The sequence below is a fragment of the Triturus cristatus genome, chromosome 6 (assembly GCF_964204655.1).
Source record: "Triturus cristatus chromosome 6, aTriCri1.1, whole genome shotgun sequence".
Classification (NCBI taxonomy): domain Eukaryota; kingdom Metazoa; phylum Chordata; class Amphibia; order Caudata; family Salamandridae; genus Triturus; species Triturus cristatus.
The window spans coordinates 1,282,761,638-1,282,789,339 of NC_140589.1; the positions used below are offsets into that span (position 1 = coordinate 1,282,761,638).

Consider the following 27,702-nt stretch of genomic DNA (forward strand, 5'->3'; position numbering starts at 1 on the left):
TCCCCCATGTGCGCTCACAGCCTTGCTGTAACTTGCTTTATCTGATTTCTCCTTCTAAGAGCGCGTGCCCCCGGCTTCTCGTCGCGCGTGCCCTTCTCTAGTGACACTGATCACCTTCACATGACTACTTGTAATTGCCTACAACTTATTTGATAGCTTATTTTGCCTCCACGTTCTTCTTCTTATTGTTGTTTTTTTAAAGAGCTTTCTACCATGTCCAGTTGCACTCCTTTCCCTAGCTACCGCTGACTTTGTTGGTTATTTTATTTCTCCACACTAGCAATGCTTACCCCGTAGCGTGGTATCAGGGAGCTGGGTATGCTTTCTTTGATTTACCGACCTGGGACTTTAAAATCTTTTGAGTGAACGGAGGTCGAGGAAAGTAAAGAACGATCATTCCCTCCTCCCCAGAAGGTGTACAAACGGTTCTCCTCTGTGCATCATCGCCTCCTTTTGTTCTTACTTTTCCAATATTCCTCCTGCTTCCTCCTTATGGTTATGGGTGATAGGCTCTTGGTAATGGTGAGACGACCCCCTCCCTAAAAAAAAAAAAAGTCAAGTACGTTAACGGACAGTGCCTCCAAAACGACGCAGCCAAGGGAGCAGCCGGTTTCTTTAACACGGAAATCAGGAGATAACATGTTGGCTTGTCTCATTTCTTCCCGCTGCCTTGTTGTCTGGGGCTGTGGACTTTTAGGGTGCAGTATTTTTATTCTCCATCGAAGCACGGACCCAAACACCCCCGTCTCACCCCCTGCGGACCCGCCAAGTTTATAATTCTGCCGGCTGCGCAGGGAAGCCAGGCCATCGGAAATGGCCATTTTTGTTTTCCAAACAAGGCACCCTTCCTCTTGCAGGGATCAGGGGCTACTAAGCTCGCTAGAGGAGGTGGAGGCATTCACAAGCACAGGAAGGCTAAAAGTAAACATACACCAAAGGTTGTCGATAAACAGGGGGTCTTTGCAATGCCTGGGTGGCGGCCGGAACCCGACGCGTGGATGGTGCTGTACTCAGAGTGCGAAAGAGGAACCATTTTGTCAGTCACTGGCCACTGACGAGCAAGTTAGGCTGTCTTTCCATGGGACAGGCGGCGAGACCTGCAAAACCTCAAAGAAATGGTTCTTAGCATAAGCCTAGACTCTGCATAATTCAGTGTTGAGTATTTAATTGCTTCTTTTAAAATGCATGTTTCCAGTTGTGACCAGTGGTCCCATAATAATGACCCGTGTCCCATTCTGGAAAACTTGTCGGTGGAGGGAGAGTTCACCCGCCCCTCCTAGGCCTCAGCTGCCGCCTGCCCCTCTCTGCCTCCTTTTTCTCTTGGCGCTGGGCGGGGCTCTGGGGAGACACAAAACTTTATGGAATGTGGAAAAAAATGCTGCTCCTGGGAGCGTCTGCTACACTTTCTCGGAGCTTGAGCTAGGCACTAAGGGGCGCCCGACAGCCCTGTGTGAGCTCCCAGCTGTCTTTACACCTCAGCCTACAAAGAAGCCCAGAAATCTGCAACTTCTTGTATGTTCTCGCCCTCCCAGTGCTTTGCCGTCTGGGGAAAAAAGCTTGGTCTTTAGTTTTGTACAAACGAGTGCTGCCACTCTTCCAAGTCGTCGTCTTGTGTGCAAAATGTACCTTCCATACAAGTAAACAACTTAATTCGTAGCCTGCTGTAGCTCTACAGGCACTTATTCGACAGTTGGTTTCTGTCATGTAAAAGCAGTCTGTTAGATTTATCGCTTACTCTTGTCTCCACTGCCATTGTTGATAAACAGCACGCCCTGTTTCTGATCAAGTGCAAGGGGCTCATTGAGCCTTAATATTCAGTTGTAGTCTTGTTGCAGAGTGAATTTTATATATGTTTTTCCTTACAGCAAGGAACCAATTTCGACAACGCCCGTAGATTTCTACACAAATAGTTTAGCTGCTTCTAGACTTGCTGTGCTCATCGAGGCACTATGTGGTGTACCCTTATTGGATTTGAATGTATATTGTTGGTCGACTAAATAGAACACGCCTTTATGCCCTCAGACCTCTATAGATAAAAAAAATTAGGCCCCTTGCAGCCCCCGTTTACATTTAGGCAAGAGCTACCTTATGTTTGCACAGATGCAAATCACCCGAACGCACTCGGTCAACTTAAATCTGAGTTGTATTTTTTTTTTTTTAACTCAGAGCAGTCTTTAGTTAATTACGATTAAAGATGTTTCATAACCTTATAAATCCCCTGTGCTGCAGGCATCATACCAGTGCTGAAATCCCAGATAATTATAATTTTCATTGAAAACCCCAGGCATTGAAGTAACCAGGCTGACCATTTACCCCTCCTAGTTTTGTGGGTATTCATCTCCTTCAATATTATATAATGTTTTATCCCCCTGTAGCTCTGTTCGCGGTGTACAGTGTAATGACCAGGAAGTCAGATTGGCTTTTAGCGGACCGCTGCAAACGGACAGGAAGGGGGTCTTTCCGGAGCGTGGGATACACAGCCTTTCCTGCCATTGTTTGTTCTGTGAAATGTTTGGGATTGTCTCTGTGCCGTGCACTGTTTTGCTCTTGGTTTGCTTCCGCTCTTTTTTTGGTAGAGGGTTGTTTGCTGTCACACACCTACCTGAGACGAAGCTTTTGAATTTTATACCCATTTTGGTCTTTGTTTCGCTTGTGATGCTTACCATGGAATCTAGCTGTAGTGTGCTGGGGCGAAACATGAGTGTGTTTTATGGGCACGATTTGCATTGAGCAGATGTAAAAGCCATAGTGTCATTTCAAAAACGGAACAGAGGATGTGGAGATGGCCCTCACCTAATGAGACGCAGTTCTAGGCCCATGCAGTTTGAGTGTCTGAATCTGACAGCAACATATGTCAACCCCATATGATTTGATCAAATCTGGCAGAGGACGACATGCTTTTTCGGTACATAATTGTTGAGACGTGTTGTTGTTCCATTCCCTTCCTTGCTATTCACGGGTTGGGAGTTGAACCGTTTATGCATCCCCTGTACATTTCATTAGTTGTACTCGTGTTTCCTCATGTACATTTTGCCCATGTTCCACCTTCTAGAATAATAAACATTCCCAACATATTTGTGTTAAGGGTACTTGATAACAGTATGCAGCACCTACTCCACGCAGAACACACGGGTGTCTGCAGTGCATTTGTGTACCGAATTGGAATGTATTCGAGCGCTTTTCTGGCTAGTGCCTTGTACTAGTGGAAGTTGTCCTGAGCAGCAGCTGTGGTTGATCATGCGGACCTATATACCCGCTAAAACAGTTTCATACCCAATTTTCCCTGCTGTGCCATGGCCTTGCACATTAAATGCATACCTTTTTATAAACATTGGCACTCTGCATGAGTAATCGTGAATCGGCGCAGATTCTGGGCGCTTTCATTTGAAAAAGTAATTTTTGTATTGAAGCATCAATTGTGTACTCTGTGAGCATGTGTAAGTGTGTCTGGTCCCCACCAATCAAAGGGAACATGGGTTTTGGAAAGAAGCACCTTAATAAACTGTTATTTGGGGGGGGGGGGGGGGTTAAATCAAGCCTGCCAGCTTTAAGTGGGTTTGAAGTAACTGAGTTTGACTATATGGCACGTGAAATGCTCTTGGTAGGGACTTTAATTATTGCCTCCCAGCTTTCTCACCGAAGGTATCCACTTAGGTGGGCAAAATAGAAAATGCAATAGGGCTATTTGAGTCAGAAAATGAATTATAGATGTCTTTTAAGTTATAACTGGAATGTGCATGGCACGGCCAGAGTATAGAGGTCTGATGTATTTTTATTGCATTTCACGGCATATTTAACACAATGGATTAGTGCCCAACAGGTTCTAGGTTTTTTTCTTATTTGCTGTATTGCCTATACAATACTTAATACATGGTAGGATTATGAAGTTTTGGCAGCCTTCTGCCTGCAGTTGACATTAATAGTGGTTCTCTGTTGAATGTCATTTTGATAGAGGTGTTAGAGCCAGTTTCCATTTACACCACTGCCTAACTCACTTTTGAGTGTGCCTTCAGTCTCAATCTATGCTGTAGTTGAGAGCAATCAAGTGTGCCTCTGTGGAAATGGCTAGAGTGATGTCTAGTTTTGAGACGTTTTGTACAAGTTTGACCCACAGCACTAGTTTGGGGACGTGGTGGCTATGTAGCTCCTGTTGCTGATATAATAAGAGCCTGGTGACGTTAGTAGAAGTTACTGCTAGCCTCTTCATAGCAACCTGTGCTCTTTACCTCGTATCAAATGGAATTCCCATTACGGTATTGCTAAATCCCCTCTTAGGTTCTGTGGTTTCTGTTAAAAGCCAGAGATGTGTGAATGAAGTCTGACATCTTTTGTTTGTATAGTACCTTGGTATGTGGTAATCCAGACTAGCCTTGAATCCATTCCTTCTTTCTGCTCCTAGTTTGAACTGGCTTAGCTTTACATCATATACAGAATTTTGAAGTCCTCTTGAAGGCACATATGTCTGTGCACACCATGAAACTCATTTTAAAGCCTGCTGTCACTTTTTCTGTAGAAGTGTAATTCCTGAAAAAATCTGTCTGTATAATAACCAGAGATCTCTTATCAAAGGGGGTTGAACGATGTCTAAGGTGTCCTGGCTTGTTGACTGTCTGGCTAAATCTTTAAAGTGTCTTGCGTTTCTACTCTGTTGCTGTTTGAGGTACAGTTCTTTGCTGATGTTTCGATTTCAGTAGCTAGAGCTAGTGCTTACAAGACCATATATATGGAATTGTGTACGGATTTTCTGAGGTACCTGCTCAGAAGCATTGTGAAGTGATGCTATGTCTGTAAAGGTGCTTAGGCGAAAAACAAGACATTCCTGTGCCTTAACGTTCTAACCACACAAAAAACTACTCCAGTTGGAAATATGTATTTTCATCTAGTACTCAGGAACTGTTTTTTTTTTTTTTTCTCTCTCTCCCAGTCGTGTCTCAATTCTAAATTAGACTTCGGTTCTTGAGTTTTTGTGATGCAGCGCTTTATAAATACTATGGGTTTCCAAATGTGTGATATAAGCACACTGGGACTTAAGTTCTAAGAGGTTTCCGTGGCTGCTCTCCTTGTCTACCAGTGATTATCTGTGTGCCTAGGAGCTGTCAGTTTGCAATGTGCACGCATATAGACATTTGGATATTTTTTTTTTTTTGCATCAACTGTTCATTTGGGTGCGTTGAAAATCGTATTTAGTACAGATTAGAATCTGTTGTACAGTACCGTCTGATCAGATTCACATAATAAAAGGTTTTGCACTCCGTGTTTTGTTCATTTTAATGAAAGCTGAAAAGTACAAGATGTATGCATACTTTGTTTATGTTTAGTCCAGACCAGAGGCTCAACAATGCTGACCAACTATCATGCCCTGAACAAAACTGTCTCCCCTGAAGTGAAACGTGAGCCTGCCTCCTTTATGCTGTAATAGCTTGTTTCACTGTCTCGGCCTTTTCACTCATTTGTTTGGGCATTTCTTGGCTGCGTGGAATTACGTTCGGATTGTTTCCTTTTCGATGTGTCATAAGTTTAATTTAATTCCTTTTCCCTCTTGCGTGTAGTAGTGTCTGCTTGAAGACATAACGGTTTAGGAGTACTAGACCTGTTCAATTACTGTTCAGAAACTCTAGCCCTTTATTATTTTTATCCAGATAAGAATTTCTTATATCCGACGTCAGTGAGTTCTTGCTAATTGGCCTTAGCGTTAAATGCAGATGGGTTGAGTTTGCTGTGGCTGTCAGGAGCACCCCGGGGCACGCTAACAACCAGGCTGTCCTGACAGCTCTGCCTGACTGGAGGCCAGCAGGAGCCCGTCTCCATGCTTCTTTGGTGGCAAGTAGGTAGCGGCCTTCCCAATAATGGAACTCCCCCGCTCACCGACCCGTACCTTTGTTGAAACCCAATTCAAAAGCTTCGCATCGACATGTGCAAAAAAAAAAAAAAAACTCCCTGCGCCTTTAAATGTCCACTGGAGTGGGACTTCAGGAGTATTTTGACAGCAGCTCTTTGTCATTCGAATCAAGACGCTCTTGGTCTCCTTCACTCAACCCATATGAGGAAGTTAGGCACACTGTTTTTATTCGGAAAGTGTTTTTGTCGTGTCAAGTTTTCATAGGTTCTGTCAGTCGACCCAGGCTTGCAGCGAAGGGGAGCAAGCTACAGCACCGTCTTGTCTACACACTTGCCTCCCGGTGTTGAAATGTATGCTAGACACTTAAGACTGTAACATAACTGTGTCCTCGCACGTTCTGTATGACGTCTTTGAGACCTACTGTACCACGGTTGCCTTTGTGTACAATACCCCGTCTCCTCCCCCATACTCTGTACATTTAGGTATATTGTGCAACGTGGTTACATTCTTGCTGGAAGCAGCGCGTTGTGAAAGGTGCTTTCACAAGCGTCACATTTGTCAGCCGGATTTCTGAAGTATTGCTCTGAACCAAGTTTGCTTTTTAGTTTAATATAAAGGTATATTGTCTGAGGCCAATAAGAAATGGCCTTTGTATCCAAGTGCAGCCACAGAAATGAGCAGAGCTCGAGGAAAGCCTGTGTTAATTGACGGGGCAGCTGAATGTCCGTGCGTGGTACAAACACGCGCTCCTAATGTGCCGTGAACGCGCCTAGTCGCCCCCCCCCCCCCCCCCCAGCATGGTATCGCCTTGCGCCAATCGCACACACGTTCCTTTGTACGTTTATCGGCATCTTTTCTTAATCGAGCGCAAGCATTTTAAGTTTGACAGCTCCCCCTACAGAACGATTGCCACCATTGGCCACCATGCACGCCGATGTTTAGCAGCAGATCTTTTTTTTGCAGCACGTTGTTAGAGAAGCCTCAACCTTTTTCATCCGAAGATCTTTTTATTACAGTAATGAGGGCGGTTTTTAAACGTATTTGCAGTTTACATCATAGCTTCCTTCCTTGTAAGGTACCTGCTCTAAAATAAAAATTAATGTGAACGAGGAACTTTAATTCTAGCTTGACGAAACGGACGCGCTGTGGCCATTTGCACATGTCTATTGGTAAGCAAGTTTGGTTACTCCTTATGGCATCAATTTTTTTAAAAGAAGGCTCGGTCTACTAACTATGCGCAACTTCCTTCGGACTAGTTTATTAAAAACCCAAGTCGAAACACCTGGGTTCCTATTCTTAGATGTGGGCTCTCCATTAACTTGTATGACGAGACCTACTCTGTCCCACATCAACCCCCCACACTCTCCCTCTTGCTGCAAAACCAGGCGTATTGATGAATTGCACATACAGTACAGCATATTCCGCATTATTTTATGCATCTGTAGGACGACTGCTTTATTTCGTAGCTGATTTCTTCAGAAGACTTGTTCACCTCATTCTTTGCCCACCTTCATGTACACTTTGCTGGTTTTGTCAGCGGGTTTTCCTATCGTTCTTCTAAAGGCTACCTTGGTACTTGACATTTTCCCCCAGATTTGTTCGGCCGTGACCTGCAGCACATTGTTTGCACAATAGTCTATAGGACAGTGCCTCCTATACTCACTTGAATCGCAGTTTGGGCCTCGGTGGACGTTTGACCTTTAAGTTGACACTGGGGACTATAACCTGGCTAATTTAAAATTTCTCACGTAACTTGACTTTCGACTTGTGCCTGAATATGATAGACCCAGTTTAATATTTGTGTGGTAAACCCGGTTACAGGCCATATCAGAATTATGATTTTTGCTTCAAACACCACACTCTCAGCTTACCCTAGGTACACTTCAGCCGGTTAATCCTGAGACAACTTAGCTGGTAGAGGGGTAGAAGCGGATGGCCAGTAAATAGTAGGACTTGCGGGTTTAGGTGCTGAAAGCACCAAACTTTTAACTAATGCTTAATTTTTTCAGGCAAGCTTCATAATTGGTGCTTTTAAATGGACTCCATGCATACCGATTCAGTGTCTGATTTTTATTGGGTACAATAAATAATGCAGCCTCTGTTGGGCTTGATGTACTCTGGGTCTTGGACTTCCAATGCTTGGTCCTTCTCATGATTGAGTCTTGCTGTAGTTTGCCTGTTGTCACCAGTTGCCTAACAATGCAAGAGTAGCACGCATTAACAAAAAAAAAATACCCCGGTTGTGAAGATCTGCTTTATCCTCTTGTGTTAATGTCCTCCTTTGTATTGCATGTCTCTAATGTTACTCGGATGTTTTGCTATTATTTACGGTCTTGAACCTGTGATTGTAAGGCCTTGCTCTTATTGGCCCCAAGTCGTTTTATCAGTGTTTGTCAGTCATAAATGGCTGCTGTCGTGCAGATTCACCATCAACCTATTGTGGGTTAAGCCGTTCATTTGTCTGCTAACATTTAGCGTTTCTTTCTGGCCCCGTCTGTTTTGCTGGCTTATGTGTTTTTTTTTTTTCCCTCACAGCCTGACCTTTGCAAGCCTAAAACCAAATGTTAGTTTGGGCTTAGTGCAATCCGTTGGAAAGTTCAGCTCTTCATTTTCATCGTCTGTTGCACACAGCGTTATTAAAGTCGGCAAAATTGCTTTCTGGTGCCTACTGTAGATATTTGTAGCTTGTTGAAGGTCTCGGAAATAATCCGGGCCCTTTTTCATAATAGGCTGTGACAGCCTTTAGATGCAGCTCTCATTTTGCTGTGATGTGGCAGGGGTATCACCTATTGATTTACTCCCGAATGAATCTAAAATGTTATTGGCTTCCAACCTATTACCCCGGTATTGACTGCTCGTGAGTACGCAGCCTCCTGGAAGTGAGCTGCAGTAGAGGGTGCGAGTGCTTTTTTTGTCTTTCTTTTTCTAGCTGTGTCCTGTGAAGAAACATAATTGGAAATGGGAGACATTTCATTGTGCTCTTAAATAATTGTTTAGAAGCGACATTTTTTCACTAACTGCTCAGATTACCCTCCATTTGAAGCTGGTAACTGGGGTGCATCTGTACTTCAAACAGGGAACCCAGTATCCCAAAACGTGCCACGTGTGCATTTGCAACTACGTTTGCAGTATAACAAGCCCCTCTATTAGCTGAAACGCACCCCAAAGTTATGTTCTGTGTAAGACCAGGGTTCTTTTAAAATCTCCAGCATTTTCTCAATTGCGTAACCTTAGCTGGGGGATCAAATCTGCACCCATGCTCACTCAATTAGTGTGTAAAAATGCCAGTATAGATGTTTGGCAGTTTTGACCTAATACTTTTTTTCTGTTGCACTTCAAAGTCCTACCACACGCAGTGCTGTTGGTCCTTCATTCACTTCCCAAAACTTTTCAACGTTGCTGCCCTCACACCTACATCTCCGTTTTCTCTTGGTTATTTTTAAAGGCTGTGTGTGGGACAGCAACCAGGCGAGTGAAAACTAGTGTCTTTACAGAGACATGTGCCACGTCTGTTCAGGTGCAAGGCTTTTGTGAATTGAGAGAACCCCCCCCCCCCCTCCTGAACTCTCCTATTCTAGTTTACCATGCTTTTTTACATTTTTAGTTGTTTTTTTCTTTATTCATCTTGTTTTGGCTTTTTGCTAAAACACCATGCATTGGGCAACATGTTTACACGCCGAAATGTCTACTTTCTATTTGAAAGGGGCCCTGTAAATATTCTGTCAGGGTTTGATTTACCACCTGCACAAGGCCTTGGTGACAGTCACTTCAGATTGACACGAGGGCTAATGCGGATTGCATCTATTGCATCTACAAAGTATCACCGTATTTCCAGTTGCTTATTAGTATTCTGGCCTAACTCCACTGGAGCCAAAGGACAGAACCCATGCTATTTAGATAATGGGTGCATAAACCTAGTGCCTATTGATTTACTAACTATTTTTGTTCATAACTATTCATGAGGAAGCCGGTTGGTTCCAAATGGCAGGTTTAATGCACATTGGTAGTGCAGAGTTTTAATATTGTTAAGTGTTTGGAGTCAGGAAGGTAAAGTTGCGTCAGTCTGAGATTAACATGGGATGAATAGCCAAGCAATTTATCAGGCAGGCAGCCTTGAAGAGTGTTGTCGCGAAGGCTGCCGGTGATAAATGAGCACGGGGTGGGCGCGCAGGTAGGTGGCTGCTGCAGCCCACTGCTAAGGCCAGGCCCTTGAAGGGTGACAGCTGATATTTAGGTGCGTGGTGGCTAATTACTTGAGTCGTCGCAGTGATGTGCTCAGCTGAGTAGAAATGAAACCCGTCCCATGTTGCGTATTAAAAACTGTAGCGGCTAACACGGTTTAACTTGCGAGATGGGGGGTAAAGGGACCAGTGCGTGTCATTTTTAGCCTAGCCAGTCAAAATTGACCTCGTTGACTTCTGTGACGGAAGGGTGGTATTGCAACTAGAGAATATGTAGCATAATAAAGATAGTTATATCTTGCTTTTTATCAACGCATCTACTGGCTTTATGATAAAAGTGCTCATTCATCAGGGCACATTCTTGTGCATCTAAATCCGGGTGATCCATGCTGCCATTCCAATTGGTTGAAGCCTTGTTGTTTTATATTTCCTTGTAGTATCAAGTTTGGTTTTATATATAGTTTGAGCAACACCTAAACTTTGTAACTAATTCTGAATCCCTATTATGTCACACCACCACCTCTTTTGGGTTGACTCGTATATGGTTTTCCTTGTTTGTGATATGGGAGCTCTTCCAGATACTCGACACCTTTCTTGCTACTTTAGATATCTTTGTTTTCTTAATGAATGAATTCTTGCATCTGTGGCAAACAGTGTGTACATAACCTTGTATGCTCTCTTCCTTGCTGTGGTTAATTCCAATTTCATCCTCTGATAGTGCTATCTATGTAGTAAGATGGAGTAGTGTCCTAACATGTTGATTTCCATTTTACACTTTTATGACTATGGTGCAACATCTTTCTGTGCTTCCCTCTTAGTTTCTTGTAATTTTTGGCGAACATATAGGATTGGCAAATTTGTGTGTAATTTATCTTCGCCATCTTACCACGTGTTTGGCAGGTAAGCAGCATTTACTATTTAAGCTGAAATGCGACACATGCATATTGAAATAATGCTTTCGAGTGGTGGTGTTCTCCCCCACTCCCCATAGGCAAAATAATCGCGCTATGGCAAGATCTGTCCGATCTCCCCTTAAATGCAAATACCAAAGAGGTCTTCAGGGTGTAGAACTTTGTAAAATATTTACTTGCCTATTGGTTGGGATGCTTCATATAATTTACTTTTCCTGTATAAAAATCAATTTGTGCTTTTCGTGCCATGCACTGAGGGGAAAAATGATGGCCGTGTTCTCATTATATCATAGTTCTGATCATCTCCTCTCCGATTACGCCAGGAGTCATATCGGGGTTTGGATTTTAGCGCTGCCGTAATTTGCTACCTTTCTGCAAATGAACATGTATGGGGCTGGGTGTAGGGGGAAGCAGTAGATACAGGGTTGGAATGACCGTTGAGTCTGTTCTCATCTACAAACTTGCATGTCTAAAGGTTTTCAGAAACTGTTCACCAAATGTCTCTGCAGAATCTTCTCTTCTAATCTTTTGGCTCTTTGGGAATGGTTGGAAATTTACTCCTGACAAGGGCAGAAGTAAAACTTTTTTTTTTTTTTTTTTCTCCACGGGTGGAAAAAAGGCATTGTAGGGGAAAAATGAACTTGCACAGGCTCAGCCGATTTTTGCATGAGCAAATATAAATCTGCATATTTGCTTAGGCGAAAGTGCAATTCACTACCGTTTGCTAGTTTTCCAGGCCTACTTTTGTAAATCCATGATAAAGTTGTAACTCTTGTACTAATCCAAGAAGATATAATGCTGCTGCTCTTTTGTCACTTTCTTTAAGGATTGCGATCCTAATTAGTTCTGGCTAAGGGAGGTGTGTCTGTGTGTGTGTGTGTGTGTGTGTGTATATGTATCTCACACAACCTCTCATCCACTGGCTTCTTGTTTTAGTCACGTTTTTTTTCTTCCCACTACAGCTGTGGGTAACTCTACGTCCGCAATTGGCTAACATCACTTTGAGTGACAGCATTGCGCACTTTCACAAGGAGCACATCTGCACACCAAAGTAGTTCTTTAGTCCCAGGGACTCTATGGCAAATGTGTGCTATTTGGGAACAAAAAAAAGAATCTTTTAACCTTTTATTGAGGAGGGTCTGGCACCTCGCACACCAGTAGTTTGCAAAAACCATGTCAAAGCAAAACGAGCTCCGATATGGCCAAAAGGCTGACGACCCTACCTATTGGCTTTGACGTTCTTAGTTTATTTTCATGTTTCCATAACTCTGCCGAAATTGTTTTTTTTAACTGATTTGCCATGATTAATCTTTTGTTTGGAAAGTTTTACTAAATGGTGCGTCAAAGAAATGGTTGTATAATTGCACACTAAGTCAACAGATCCCATTTTTCTTTAAGTTCCTATTTGTGTGCATTTTCTCAATCTTACTCGCTTTTGTAAGTATTTGCAACTAATCAGCGTGCTCTGGAGGCATCATAAGTAGTTCAACAACTTTTAACTGTTGCAAGGGTGTATACACATTTTTATAATGGGACCACTCAGTAATGTAAGCCTATGTCGCACCATTTCCGTTTGAGTGTTCACTAATAAAGGCTTTGCATTAATGAACCATATATAGAAGTTTGAACAGCATGCACGTATGGATACAGATCTTACCTTAGCTGTTGACCATTCTCTCACAGATCCATAATGTGCTCTCAGTTGTCAGCCAAATGGTTTGTGTTTTTAGTTTTTCATTGGTGGGCAAAAGTCCTATAGGCTCAGGGTAATGAGCATGTTAGGAGATGCTTTTTGAAATCATTCTTTCTTGTCTTGCTGATGATGTAAAACATTTGTGATTGGTCTTTTAACGACTATTTGTAGTTGTCTCATATGGACCTCTCCTGCTGCTGAAAACTAAAATTTGAAACAACAATGTATGTGTTTTGGGCGTGTGGACAGAAAATGACGTAATGAACACTTGACTCTCTCATTTGGTGTAAGGTTCTACCCATCGAAGCTTTACGTTTGGGAAAGGTTTTGTTTAATAGTCATAAAACCTTTCTCTGAATAGAAGAATGTCTGAAAGAGCGGCATCCAGCGTAGCAGGGACAGTGCAGCCTACGGAACTTGTCACGCTTTCTTAGCTCACTGCCCCTCCTTCTTGCGCACTTGCACTTTTGTAGGCTTTCCATACTTCACCTACTTATATTTGGGGGATGGCAGGACCCCTAAGATTAACTTGTGGTTTAGCATTCGTTGGAGTTATTGAAAATGTTCTTTTCAGATTATAATTTAATAATATAAATTGTTATCCTACAATAAATTAGCCGAAAAGTCTTGCGCTAAAATGTATTTCACCAGAATGGATCTTTAGCAATTTGTATTTTGCATACCATTTGTAACTTTGTTTTCACTAAGGACATTTCAAAAGAATGCATTATTAGTCATAGTTTTAATTGTATATTTGTAGTGCATTCTTTTCAACCATTTTGCTTTCTCCGGTCTGGTTCTCACAAATCTTTCTACAGTTTACATCACTGATCCAGATTATTGCAGGCTTTGCAAACCTTTCCCTGTCTTTGACCACAGAGTGATCAGCATAGTAGCTTAATGTAAGCTTGAATCCTCATCAATCCGCCAACTGGCAATATTTTATAACTGGTCACTTTTTTTTCCCATTGCTATTGATACTCCTTGTGTGTGGCTTTTTCCCCTTTTTTCTTCATTTTCTTTCCTAATGGTACCCTGAGCCCACAAGTCTTCAAACATTGCACTAATATACACAGTGGTAGTCCCAATTGGAAAAATGGATCACTGGCAATGCAGTAGGTTTGGCCTTAAAGGGAAGGTTGTATGGTAATTTGAAGCATTACAAGTAGATAGTATGGTAATGGATATGTATTTGTGTGGAAGCACAGAACTGTTGAATATTGGTGTAGGTTGCACTGTCAAGCCAGACCTAAAAATCCCTGTAGGTCCAAGACTGCCCTCCTTTCACTTGGTCTGCTGCCAGAGAAAACAACCAACAATTATTTAATTATCTAAGATGCTTTCATAACATTACAATGTTGTGTGTACCCCTGGAAGTTTAAGTTGTGACAGCTTGATTAGCAAAATGACCACAGCTGTGTGGAGGGACAAGCACTTTGTGTGGAAGCACACAACTTCTGCCCAATCGAAACATGTACTCTGGTTCCCTACATGTGGGCCGAGCTAAAGCCCCTCTCTTGGTAATTCTCGCACAATTGCCCTAGGTGATAGATGTACGGTCAAGCCAGACCAAAAGAATGGACAACACGCCGTATCCAGTGAAAGCGAACACCTAAATATGAAAGTGGGTTGTTCATCAGATTGTGGACTGCTTTCTTTATGAATTTGTCACTTCTATGACTGCCTGTCCCACTGTACTTCACCTGTAGCTAGATTGGGTTTGTGTGTCTGATGCATAACGGGGGTGAGGTGGAAAATGCTGAATGTCTGGTTGTGTCTTGAAGATACTGATAATGTTGGTAAATAGATCCCCAGTGATTTACACGGCCTAGTCATTGCAGCCCGCTGGAGAAGCTCTTAATGCATTCTACATCGAACAACAGCTAATATTGAAACACTTGTGAATAATATCTTAGCAATGACTGGACCCTGTCGTTTGTGATTTAGTCCATTGCAGATTCCTTTCTGCTTTTGTGGTCTCTGTGTATAATGTTTGGACTGCATTTTTACATCTAACTTGTAGTCCAAGGGTAGCACTGTTGACATTGCGCCTGTTACACATTAACCAGCTTCTTACACACACACACTGGGTTTCCTCCAAACTCATTTTCTCACCACATTTCCTTTATTTTTCAGTTCGTAAAGTGGGTACTGTATTGGACACACAATCCCAATGATACTTAAAATGAAATTTCTGATGAGAGTAAGTTGCATGTTTGCTAGCCAATAATTTGGTGTTTTTTTTTTTTTTTTTTAGTTTGAAACCTGTCCTCTGTGCGTAAGTACTTCTCGGATGTAACAGCGAATATGGTTAAGGGGGAACGTCCCTTTAATTTTGTTGCATAGCCTTGCGTTAGTCCCAGAGGTTAATGAAAGGATAAAAGTGCTAATGACTCTTGGCTCTTATCCAAGACCCGAGGCTTCCTAGTTCTGCCTAGCTCTGCAGTGACTAATGCACACATTGTCCTCTTGTCAGAAGAGGTGGGATTGCGGAAAGAATATTCCCATGATGTGATGGAAGTCTGGATCATCTCGCTAATGTATATTTCAGGGAAACCTCTTGACGCCCTCCCCGCCCCCATATATATTAATTGCCATGTGGCTGCTGCCAAACTGCGTTCTACAGCCTAATTTAAACTGAAGAACATATACGTTCTCAGAAGGTTTAAAAAAAACAACACATTTTATTAGCATTATACTGAACTGTTGCGAAGCATGTAGTGCAACTTTTTTTCACAGGGTAGGTGTTGGCTTTACATTCGGTTTCTGTGGTCTCCTGCATGAGCAGTCTTTCAAGGCATGTGACAAGCAGCCTGAAACCGTATTGCCGTTATGAGTACATTGTACCCTACAATTGTTTTCTGTGCCAGCAACAACACTAGTGCGGTAAACTCGGTTATATCCCTGTGCCCCCCCCCACTATCTTGCTCGGTCCAACAAGCCCCCAGAGATTAGATCTGTGGAGGCTCCTTTCCTGATTGCAGCATTTTCCGTGCTATTTTGAATTGGGATAAAGGCTTACCTGTGGACAATGCATAGATTGTAAAACACAGCTCCTTTTTCCAATGCTTGACCTCGCGCATGATTACATCAGTAGTACATTTCGATTACTAATCCTCGAGGTCAGCAAGCCCTTAGTTGGCCCCTTTTATAATCCGTTGTAAGCATAAGAGTCCATTACCCCAGGCTCCCCCTTCTCCCCCATTGTATAGACACACGTGCACCTATATTTGACAGGGATGACGTACCCGTAAATTATTCCCCTTAATTCCCTAATGTGTAACTTCTCGAGTTCATCCCTTCCGAGTGCTAGTCTGACCTCATTCCCTTCATTGACCGTCTCTCAATACAGGTGCATTTAAATATTCATATACCTAAACAATGCTATTAAACAGTGCCATTTTGCTCTTTGTTTAATTGGCAACCGGCACCTCAAAGTTAAACTGCTATCCCGGTCCATGGTTTACTGTACCTTGTATGCAACAAGTTCTGAAACCTGTTAGTTACAGAAACATAGTGGGGCTGATACTCAGAAGCTTTTATGAGTGCAGGAAGTAGTGGAGTACTCTTAGATGTGTTCAAAATCTGCCACAATAAGTCAAGCTTCATATAAGCAAAAGTGCAGAAAGGTCACTGTCCTTTCTAGCAGTACTATTTGTGTATGAGCACTCAATGAATAGTCCCATTTCAGTTTTTGTTTGGGGACAATTCAGAAAGGCGTGTGTGTGTGTGTATATATCTATATATGGGAGAACTTGTACCTCCTCTTGCGTGCTTTTGACCCCCCCCCCCCCCCCCCCCCCCATCCACCGGTGTGCATTTTAGCACAGCAAGCATGGCTTTGTTAAAACCCAACGTTCTGAACAACTTGATTAAACTTGCATTTTTTAAATTTTTACTTGAGGCAGTAAACGTCATAGTCCGCAAACTCCTGTAACCTACCCTGAATAGGGCCTTCAGAAGGCCTTTAGCCCTAACTTAGGCCTTGTGTTCGATCACATGCAAGGTTATGCACGATGGATTGGCCCGAGTTATAGTTGCGTTCCTCACAGTAACTGGTACATTTCAGTAGTTTCAAGGTATTACATAGAACCCTAGGCATTTCACTTTATTATTATTGCAAGAACTCGGTTTTCTGTTCTGTGTAAAGAACAATAACATCCCATTACTGTGACTTTTGTTTTTTGTGTATGATGGTATACTCTTCTAGTTACTGTGCTCTGCTCCCACCCCAATCCCGGATTCCCATTCTGTGATTTTTAAAAATGTCCTTTTCTCACCAGGGCCTGAAACTCCCCTGCAGGTTATTTTTTTTAGGTCTCGGCCTGGCGAAAGCAGCACGTGCGCTGGTCTCGTCATACGAGGACTTCTTGGAATCCATACAGATTCCGAAGCTTTCGGAGGCGGAGTTGAAGCCCCGCCCATCTTCATTCGCTGCCGTCATCCTCCATGCAAAAGGGAGGCTCACGATTGAAAAGGAGGCTTTTCAGTCCCTCCTTGTTACCGCCCTGTCCACTTTTGGCCCTGCCCACCGGGATTGGATCTCACTTGCGGCGTTAAGCACTCCTTCATTATCTGCTAAGCACTATATTTTTCCCAACACAGACCGCTTGTTACCTCAGTTCGAAACATTCCCCGTGACGTGATCCCAGCAGCCAACTGGGAGGCCGCAATAAAGACAACAAAAATAGCGATTGGCCCGTTAAAACTTCTGCTCACCCCCTCGCCTGGTGCTCCTTCACTCCACAGTTTATTGAATGGGACACTCGGTGCGCGGTTGACTCAAGTCTCACGGACTAGGAAGTGACCGTGCGGCGTTTAAAGTGTTGCGGCAGCTGTGGCGAAAAACACTGATGCTGCTCCTGACGGTCAGCCGATGTGAGTACTCTGCTAAAGTACCAGCAAATAGCAAGGTAAGAGATGCTGAGCAGAACCTGGTCGACACCCGTCACTTGCGCTACCCCGAGCGGCCCATCATTTTCCTGTCCAGCTGCTACTTGATGGTGGCGGTCGCCAGCGGCGCGGACTGGGTGATGGGGGCAGCGCGCGTGGTCTGCCTGGAGCCGGCTGGACCCGGGGGCTGGCGCACCGCGGTAAAGGGCACCAAGCGTGAGGGCTGCACAGCGCTCTTAATGCTGCTTTTCTTCGGCATGGCCTCCTCCGCCTGGTGGGTTGTGCTCCTGCTCGCCTGATTCCTGTCCGCCGGTCTCAAGTGGGGCTGGGAGGCCATAGAGGCCCAGGTGCAGTGGTTCCACCTGAGCCTGGGCACAGCCGGCTGCACAGACCATCGTGGTGCTGGTACTGGGCCGGGTGGACAGGGACACCCTCAGCGGCGTCTGCTACGTGGGCCCCTTGCCGCTTACCAGGCTGCTGGCCCAGCCTTCCTGCCGGCAGGCTTTGTGTCCCTCTTCTGGATCCGCACTGTTATGAAGAGCGGTGTGTCGCAGACTGACCAGCTGGAGCGACTGATGGTGCGCATCGGGGTGTTCAGCGTGCTCCACACCGTGCCAGCTGCCCTGCTGCTAGCCTGCCTCTTCTTTGAGCAGGTCTCCCCAGGGGCCTGGGAGTGGGGTAGGAGGCTGCAGACCAAGAGCCTGGCCTTGCCCTGCCCGCTGCCGGGCCCTCCCCTCCAGCAGGCTCGGACTTCAGTCTTTATAATAAAGTATCTTATGACCACAATTATGGTCATCACCTCCGGCTTCTGGTCCGGCAAGACACTGCAGTCCTGGCACAGCTTCTACCACAGGTTTAGAGGCACAGGGAAGCGGGAGACGACCGTATGAGCCCATTGCCTAAAAGATTTGAATACTGCCCTCGGGAGGGCGCACAGAACTTGGACATCGTTGTGGCCTTTCTGAATAACAAGAAGGTGGGCTTCGTAGGGTCGGGCCTAAATCCGTGTGTTGGACACTGAACTTGGGGGCGCACAGCAGTCCCCGAAGCCTTACCTTGTACCACTGTGCGTGGAACTGTGACAGACCCATTTTTAAGGAAATATGATGACTTTAACTGGACACCAGGTATTCCATCTTATCCGCTGCTTATTACTTGAATGCCCAGCAATCCTATTGTTCACGACCCTCCTCTCCCCATAGTTGTGTGAAGATGCCCATCCTTGTAATGTCGGTTATCTTCAGGATCAGGACAAGTAACCTGAAATATTCACCTGAACTCTGCTGCATTACAGCCACTGCGACTACAAGCAACGCTGCTCTGTAATGTTTATGTTTATGTTTATGTTTGGGGGGATTTTATATAGCGCTCTATCGCTCCGAGGAGCATCTTGGCGCTAGGTTCAATTTGTGTGGTTCGTAGGCAGAAGGGAGATGTAATAGACCCTAAAGTAGATATTAGACCAGGGTTTTGCAGGTGGAGGCAGTTAGGTTATAAATCCAGGTTTTAATGGCTTTCCTGAATTTGCTCTCACAGGAGATTTCACGAATTTGAGGTGGAAGTGTGTTCCAGGCTCTAGAGCCTTTGACCGCCAGGGACTTTCCCCCTCTAGTGGCCAATCGAAACTTTGGAATGGTCATTAGGTTGGCCGTAGCAGATCTTAGATGACGTCCGGGGTGGTAACGATTAAATTTGTTAGTCAGGTAGGTAGGGCCTCTTTTATGGAATGCTCTAAAAGAGATGATCAGTAGTTTGAATAGGATTCTCTTTTGGATAGGGAGCCAGTGGAGGGTGTCAAGTGCTGCGGATGCTGAGGATTTTCTTGGCATTTTTAGCACCAGCCTTGCTGCAGTATTTTGCACCATCTGCAGCTTATGAAACAATGAAATTGTACCGAACCTACTGTTTTGGCTGCAAGGGGAAGTGATGATTAGATTTCTTCTTTTCTTTTGGCTTTGTAAGTAAGGTGGCGTGGGCAGAAGCAACACACGAGTGACCAAGTGGTTCAATGCCATTTTCAGAAGCTCCTGTACGTATATATTGCATGTGCATATTTTACTTTGTTTTAAACAATAGTTTAGCGAGCAAAAGTCAAGGATGAAAAATCTGATTCTTTGGATCACTTTGCACACACTAACTGCACCTGCTTGAAACGAGCATAACTTGAAGTGCAGTGACTGCTCCATTCTAGTGTATTTCACTGGAAAGTGCAAGTTGTCCCATCGCGGTAGTGTCGCTGTTTATTAATGTTGAGTGTCCAGAAACCTCCCTAGCTTCTTGGGAGATTGTTGGCCCAGGTAATAGAGCAACAATTTCGATTCTTCCTTCAGAGGTCAACAAAACGGGTACTGTTAGGATTCCCATCTCTGATGGCAGTGCTCGGTGGTGACCGGATCAGGTTCTTCCCGTTTTGATGTGGGTTTCAGTGTACTTATCTCATTGCCAGTGTAGAGTATCATTCGAGTAATGCATAGTTGTTAAACGGGAAAAAAAATTTAACGACTTTGTCGTTTTACTTTATAGATCTCAGGTTATCAAATAAAAGCTAGAGTGGCATTGCAGTGTCTTGGGGCCGACTGCTCCACTGACAGGTTGAGAGGTATGGCAATACACTGGTATTAAAATAATAAGAAAATACATCCATTTGTTTTTCTAAATCATGAAGCAAGATACTTTTGTATTTTGTCGTATTACTCTATTGGCATTTTAAAACGTATTACATTATACAGTTCAGTACCAGCAGTAAGAAGTCCCTTGGCAACAAAAATATGCCGATATTTAAAATGCAATAGGTCTCGCCTTTCATTAAGTAAAAGTCATTTGCTTTGCTATACAATACCATGAGCAAAGCAAATGGCTTTAATTTAATCAAAGGCAAGACCTATTGCATTTTCAATGCTTGTTGTATTTAGGAGCATTGAGAACTTTTTTTGGCTCTTGGTCTTAGCAAGTCAATTGAATTGTTTTATTTTTCATTCTTTCAAATCGGTTATTTTGGTTCATCCGTGGTGTACCCTTGTATGCTCTTTTTGCCCACTGATATTTTTTCCTATAGTAAGTTCCAAGAAATGTTTTATTACCTCTTGCTTTGTATAATAACGGCAGAGCAGCATGAACACTTATTTTTGTAACAGACCATCAGACTGTGGCTATTCTCATACGTTTTTCAAACTGTTCATTAACCTCCAGCATGACTGGTGGATGGCTCTGTTAAAAGGCTAACTCAGTCAGGTTTGCTGTTCATTTCAAATTGATTCTTGGATGTAACAAAGCTTTTAAAGCCACATTACTCCTTTTTGTAAAACATCTCAAACTACTTAATGGTTTTAGACCAAACTGCAAAAATTGTGTATTCCGAGGTGAGTGCTATCTTCATGCCAAGTTTGATGTAATTGTGTGTTATGGCTTTTTTGCTATAGGCAAGAGCAACATTTCTAATGTGACTTAAAGTGAAGGAAATTATTTTTCTCTGGTGAATCTCAAATAACTGAGTCTTTCTTGACTAGTCCACACAAAATGAAAAAAATTAACCAAGCTGATCTCTCCAACAGCTGACCAAATTTAATGTATATTTGTGCGAAGAAGCTAAATATATTAGCAAATCTTTAAAATATATATATATATATATTATGGGAAAGGAATTGTAACTAAGTACAGCTATTTAGACACTGTACATTTTATCACTACACATAGGCGGAGCTAATGAGCTTTTGTGACTTGAAGGAATGTATCGCTGATGGAGTGCCTGTTGTGTAGGGTACTTTTATTGATCTTGACATTGACTATTATTGTGGCACGTTATACAGTGAAAGTGTACAAGCCAAGGTTATTGGCTCTACAGCGTAGTAATCTTTAAACTAATTGCAAACAATGAAGTCCTAATCTTATCGTACGGGACTTCGCAAACATTGAGATAACATTATCAGAGTTTATGGCAGGGTTATTTAGTAGCCTAAAACCATGCCTAGGCAACCATTTCTTTTTAGGTCTGCCTTGATGGTGTTTGTGTGTGTTGACCTATTGTTAGCAGTTTTTAACATGTAAATAGAGGGGGCGTTGACTCCGCTGTACATGAGTATTACACTCTCACCTCATGCCACTGGCTGCTTGTTATATCATGCTGCCTCTTATTGAGTGCTTTCAATGCACGAGGGAGTATTTTTCATCTCAAAAGTACATTGAATCATTACGTTATATTGTTTATTGCATGAATACATTGTATACAGAAAGTTTTTGTTTTTCATTGTAGAACGCTTTACTTTAGTCTGCACTCCAACTGAAAGCCAGCCTTATTGGCCTTTCAATAGTTATCCATACAAGGTAGCTCTATTCTTACCCAGAGGTTTCATTGAACGCCTTTTGAAAAAAAAAAAAAAAATCTGTTTTCTTTGTGCACCTAGCAAGATTAACGAGAACCGCTTATTTGAGTGCAAATTTGCACTTGGCAGTCAGCTGCTACTTGGGTTCTGATTGTGTTGTTGCTTTACCCAGTTTCTTGTGATGTTAAATTAGTTTTATTTATTTTGTTAGACCTGCCTCCAATCTCCACCCCCCCCCCCCCCCCCCCCCCCCCCCGACCGCTAATCTCCATATTGTCTTTCTTTGCCAAAAGTTCTTGTTAACTCAGCTGGTAGCAGATAACGTGAACAAGTTAGGTATGGTTTCAACTGCATTCGTTGCTCTCCTTTGTATTTCCTTTAAGTATTTGTCGAGAACCCTTTGGATATGTAGTGCATTTTTTTGCAGTACTTAACTAAACTGCATGTGTGTCTGACCCCTTAATGATGCCTTTTGGGGCTGTTGGCTTACTCTCGATTTATGGATGCGTAGGAGGGACTGAAGTTGCTTATGATCAGTCGCTGAGCGAGTTTCTGTGCTCCGGAACTTTTAATCTTAACCACCTAACTGCTTCATTGGCAGTTGAAATATGTTGTAATCACATCTCTGTGAATATGATGGTGGTGGTTCAAGCTGCTCTTACACTGTATTTGGTGGGGATGTAAATAAACCTAGTATTTCTGGATCCTGATGTAAGCATGTTTGTTCATACATATGGCAATTGTGTAATTATGGTTCAGCCACACTTTCCATTCAGAAGGTATTTTTACAACTTTTGCCCACTTGGTTGTGTCCGCATCAGCGAAAGTCTGGCATGACACTTTTTGTGCTCCTCTGCATAAAGTTGGGTGGGGGCTAAAAAAATTTACTCATTTTAGCTCTCATAGGAAACTTTGCTCACACCTACCCCTGAACGGATTTACAGCTAATTTGGCATGCAAGAAGAACTTTACCTCAAATGCTTTTGTTGGTTTGGTGCAAACTATTATTGGCTCCAATGAATTAAAAAAAAAAAAAAAAAAAAGCGGAGTTTTCCAATTATGTTATGCGATGCACATCATGGTGTCCAACAAGCCCAAAACCCCATTTGGCATATGGCTGTGGGGAAAAAGGGTAGTCAAGCAAAAGTTAAAGATGGAGGGGCTTGTGAGTTATAGTGTATATCTGTGTGTGAAAATATACGGTAACATGCATACAATATGGTTAAAATATGACTGGTGCCTGCACTACAGGGATATGCAGAATGTGTTTTTATTTTGTGCGACGTGCTTCATGTATGAAAATAGAAATTTGTAGCTGCTAGATGGATTAAGTAGTTGTGTACTCTTGAGCGGCAAACAGGGTCTAGTGGTTGCTGTTATGTTAGTAGATGATACTATTTCAGGTGTAAATTTGTTGATGCCAGCTCTTTAAATAGTTCAGTGAGTGGATTTATTGCTTCAGAAGTGTACTTGTGTGCTGCGCGCTCAAACTTTTTTCAGTGCTCTGTTTGCAAGAGTTGCTTTTTAATCAAGTCCTACTTTCAATTGAGCACCAAGAGCAGTATTACACCTGAAGAAGAGTTTAATGGGTAATTTTGAGTTTGGAATTTAGAGTTGAAGAGAGCATCAAGGACAATTGTGGAAAGGGAGCTTGGGTGCAGCGTTTGGATACAGGTTGTTAGGGGTCAAGGCCACAAGTTGAGTTTAGTAGCCACCTTTTGGTGCTCTTCACTTAATTGATTTTGGCGTTCTGACAGAACAAGTGGTATAGCTTTTATCTTTCAGTAAAAGCATTGCAAATGCAAGTCACATGCCACCCTTCCTACCTAGAGTTTTATAAATGTCTCGACGTATTTATTGATTGAGAAGCAAGATGCTAAACAATCATCCCTTTCAGTAGTAAGAATCATTTACTAGCACGTTTGGTGCTATTTCTTGAATTATTTAAAATCATGAGTCATCTTTGCAGTTCAATGACCTGTTAAGTAGATGGTCAACATTTTAGAAACACGCCAGTATTCCTCTCAGTTGACTACTTCAGTCATTTGTTTTAGTCTGTTCCTTCCAGAAATCTTTTAGTTCGCGTTCTGAAATTATATTCTTGATTAAGTAATAACTATTGATGGTTTTTGTAGAAAAGATGATTTCATGTACTAATCGGGCTGTATCTTGAAAACGGGAATCATTTTCAGTCGTATCCAATTGATGTAATCTTTCGGGAATTGTATTGCAGAGCTCGGAGATGGGACAGCAAGTGCAACCATTCTTATCAATGGGTGGAGAATAATTGTTTTTTTTATGGGGAAGGGTGGGTGCTTTTTATTCAAGTTTTACACCAAGTGTTGGTAAAGCAAAGATACTGGTGACACCACTCTGCACAGGGAGGTGCTCACAGGATTGTTTCAAGTGGCCACAAAATTGCTAAACCTTAAAAATCAATAACGTCCCTGCTGCGGTTTTAGTTCATCGTGGCTGTTTGATGGTCCTAATACAGCAGCTAGGGTTTAAAGTCCAAAAACAATGTGTACTTGACATTAGGAGGGTAAAAGGTTATGATGTTTGTACTGCAACGTTTTGCTCACATTATCCTGGCCTGCCTTTGCTTGGGAGGGGTCACTTTCGGTTGTTGGTGTTTAGAGGCACTGTTCCCTAGTAAACAATTTACTGCTCCGACTTCTTTCACATTTTGCTTATAAGTTCATCAGGGGGAGTGAGCGGTTAAAACGCCGTACGTTTTGCTTCCAAACGAAAAGGGAGTTGCTTATTTTAAAAAAATTTTTTTATCTGACACTAACATCCTTGCCTAACCGTTTCTGCCTACCACGATAACGCACGTTCCAGGCAGGGACACTACACTCCATTCTATATGGAGGTAAGAAAGACCTGGATACACCCGATTTTACAGAAATGGGGACTGAGACAATGCCCCCCTGCTTTTAAACTCCAGTTTTTAGAAAATGAACATGTTGCTTGGAGGATATCCATGTTTCTTTAAAAAACTCTCCACCAGAGAAAGAGTATTGTTTTTCAAGACGTAGGAGGTGACTCTTTCTACATGCATTTTTTATTAACTCTTATCAGTTTTTAAATATGATATATATTTTAGAGACATTTTTTATCTGGATATTGTTTTTAATTTTTCTAACTTCTTGTATTTTATCTGTGCTTTTCATGATTATTATATCGTAATCGAAATAAAAATTCACTACACAGTGAGAACTACCTTGGACAACTCCTAATGCTTCAGTGTTGGTAAGCTGTAAGTCTTGGATGGGTAAATGAAGAAATCTGCACTATACTCCTGTATTGTTCTTTTAGCAGGCCTTTGGGGGTTTCTACGACATTGTGGTTTATTTGTGCTGGGGAGAAAGTGATAGTGCCGCAGCTCTCTCCAGATCTGAATGTTCCGTCTCTTCAAAAGATGTATTTTCAGGGCTGTCCTTGGAATGGGATTTGACTGCAAAGGCCACATTCATACAACGTCTTAATAATGAGCATGAACCTAGATTCTATCAGCTATACTTGTCTTCTGATATGAGAAGTTGGTTACCTAAACTTAACAAGCGTCAGCAAAGCAAACCGGTCAAGTACTGACTGCTAGGCTTTTGCCTTCGTTTTGCCACTGTTTTTTCCAAAACTTAATTGTTGGGGAAGATGATTGGGCCGTGTCAATTCAAGACAAAAAAACACTAAGAATGCTTAAATAATTTTGGTCTTGAAATGCCACATTGCCAGAATAGTCCCAATCACTGAAGGGATCGACTTTGTGTTTGGGTGTGCTTTTTGTAGAGGGGGAGGATGCTGTTGCTCGCAGTTGGGGAAGGTCTAAAATGGGCTGAACCTTTCCCATACTGTTTTCTGTAGTTGGTGTAAAATCTAAATGACCATCGCAGACCAGTGGATAAAGGGGGCTGATGAAAAGTATATTATGCAAATAATTTTCGTCCAATCTAAAGGTCTTTTATTAACACCAGACCTAAAAGCTGTTTGGGCGTGGGTGAATGTTGCTTTTTTACAGGGTATTCTTCTCTGAAAAAACAAATCCAGGTGAGCTGAGAACCTCTTTATTTTTTTTTAGGGTAGAACATTTCTGTCATAAAGGTAGGCAAAATTATACGCTTTTAGGCAGGGCTGTGTGATACCTGCCTACTCTTCTCTGATTGGATATCTTCCACTCAATTCTTAAGTGACCTACCTGTCCCAGTGGTCGCTGGCTTATTTCTGACTGGATACACCAGGCGTTTGTCTGCAAATTGTGCGGTGCATTGTGGAATGAGTTTACAAAATGTCTGCAGCTCCTTTGCACTATTAGGAAGAAGACCTCTCAATGTTTGTGTTGAGCTTTTTGATTTTTGCATGACTTGTGCAGTGCTTTGCACGCCAAGAGCAGCGTGTGCAAGAGAGTGGGGCCGGGGAGGCATAGTTTGAGATGAGTTCAACTGATCGACCAATATCTGCCCTGTTTGATCATTCTTGTTGTATTTCCTTTGATGCTCACTTGGCCTGGTGAGTAGGATGTGTTTGATTTCCGCCACCTGGCTGGTGTGGTTATTTGCTGTAGGCTTTCGGTCAGGATCGTTTTTGTAGTTGCGCTGGTCACTGCATCGTTCTGTGAAGTGGGCTGGGAAGACATGGTGGAAATGAGTGATCTTGAAAGAATGGTAAAGATTAACGCAGCAGCATACACAGGTTGGATACTGGATATGCCTTGATAGTTTGTGGCTCAGTATAAGCAAGCATTAAAGGCTCGCCTTCTTAAAAGCCATTACAGTAACTTAGCCAATCAAGGCAGCCAGGCAGACAGATGTGCGAATAGCGTCCCAGTAACCGGTTTGAATCCAGGCCGGGTTAACTCAGCCATCATCCTTCCATTGTGTCTAGTTGACACGAATCTTGTATCACATGCAAAAAAGGTGTTCTGAATATCGAGGATGTGAGCGCTATAACGTAACCAGGTTATACGTTTTTTAATTCTTGTGATGTACTTTAATTATTTTTGAAGCTTGCTTTTGCCAGTGAGACTGTTTTTTGCGCACTGTGCTGAATGAAGGCTTATTGCGGAAACTTGCTAGTTGGAAATAGTCATTGGTTTTCATTTTGTCCCTATAAATCTGCTTCAGTTTACTACATTGCGCATATATGCAGTGGATGTGCTTGGTAATGCCCCCTTGTAGTCTTGCTTGTCTTCAGGGCACGGCTAATTTAACCTTGCAGAGGCAGGGTGGCAGAGCGAGTCATCCAGAATGAACCTGTGGCATCGCAGAGCATTGATCGGCTACGAACATGGAGCCATAAAGTGGCATTTTCCATTTGCATCCTTTATATTACATTAGGCCTAATGTGTTTTGTCATGAATGGGAAGACAAATTGCATGTTGCTGTTAGAGCGGTGACCGTCTGGGGTACTGTTGCAGTGCGATTGTGCACTGACGGCCAACTATTAAAACCATTTCACTTCAGAGGAGAAGTATCCCTGAAGGCACTGAACAGCTTACAGCAATGGAGGTACTAAATGAAAACGATGAAATGGAGTAAGATATGGCGCACCAGGTTCCAGAAATGAGATGAACTCCTTAAACGTCCTGTGCTTCCAAGAAAGTGTTTTAGAAAGACTTTGAAGTCACATTTGAAGCATTTGCTGTCCTTCCTGGATGGACACTATCTGCTATTAGACTTTTCGAGTCCTTTTGAGCACTTTTCAGGTGGGGGTCAAAATTAAAGATGCAAAAAATATTTGCCACAGAGGAATGGAACTGAGCGGAATTTGACTCTGCCCAGGGTGTAGCAATACTCTACATACCATGGTATTAGCTGTTAGGCGCATCATTCTTATGTTGCAATGCTTAACAGACTGACTATTTTTTATA

General features: G+C 42.7%; 1 protein-coding gene and 1 pseudogene across 14 annotated transcripts in view; both read left to right on the top strand.

The window, feature by feature from the left end:
• The window catches only part of QKI (QKI, KH domain containing RNA binding), a 275,773-nt gene that overhangs the window by 709 nt on the left and 247,362 nt on the right, over positions 1–27,702 (top strand). The window lies entirely within an intron of this gene.
• Positions 17,478–18,407, top strand: LOC146821290 (frizzled-7-like; annotated as a pseudogene).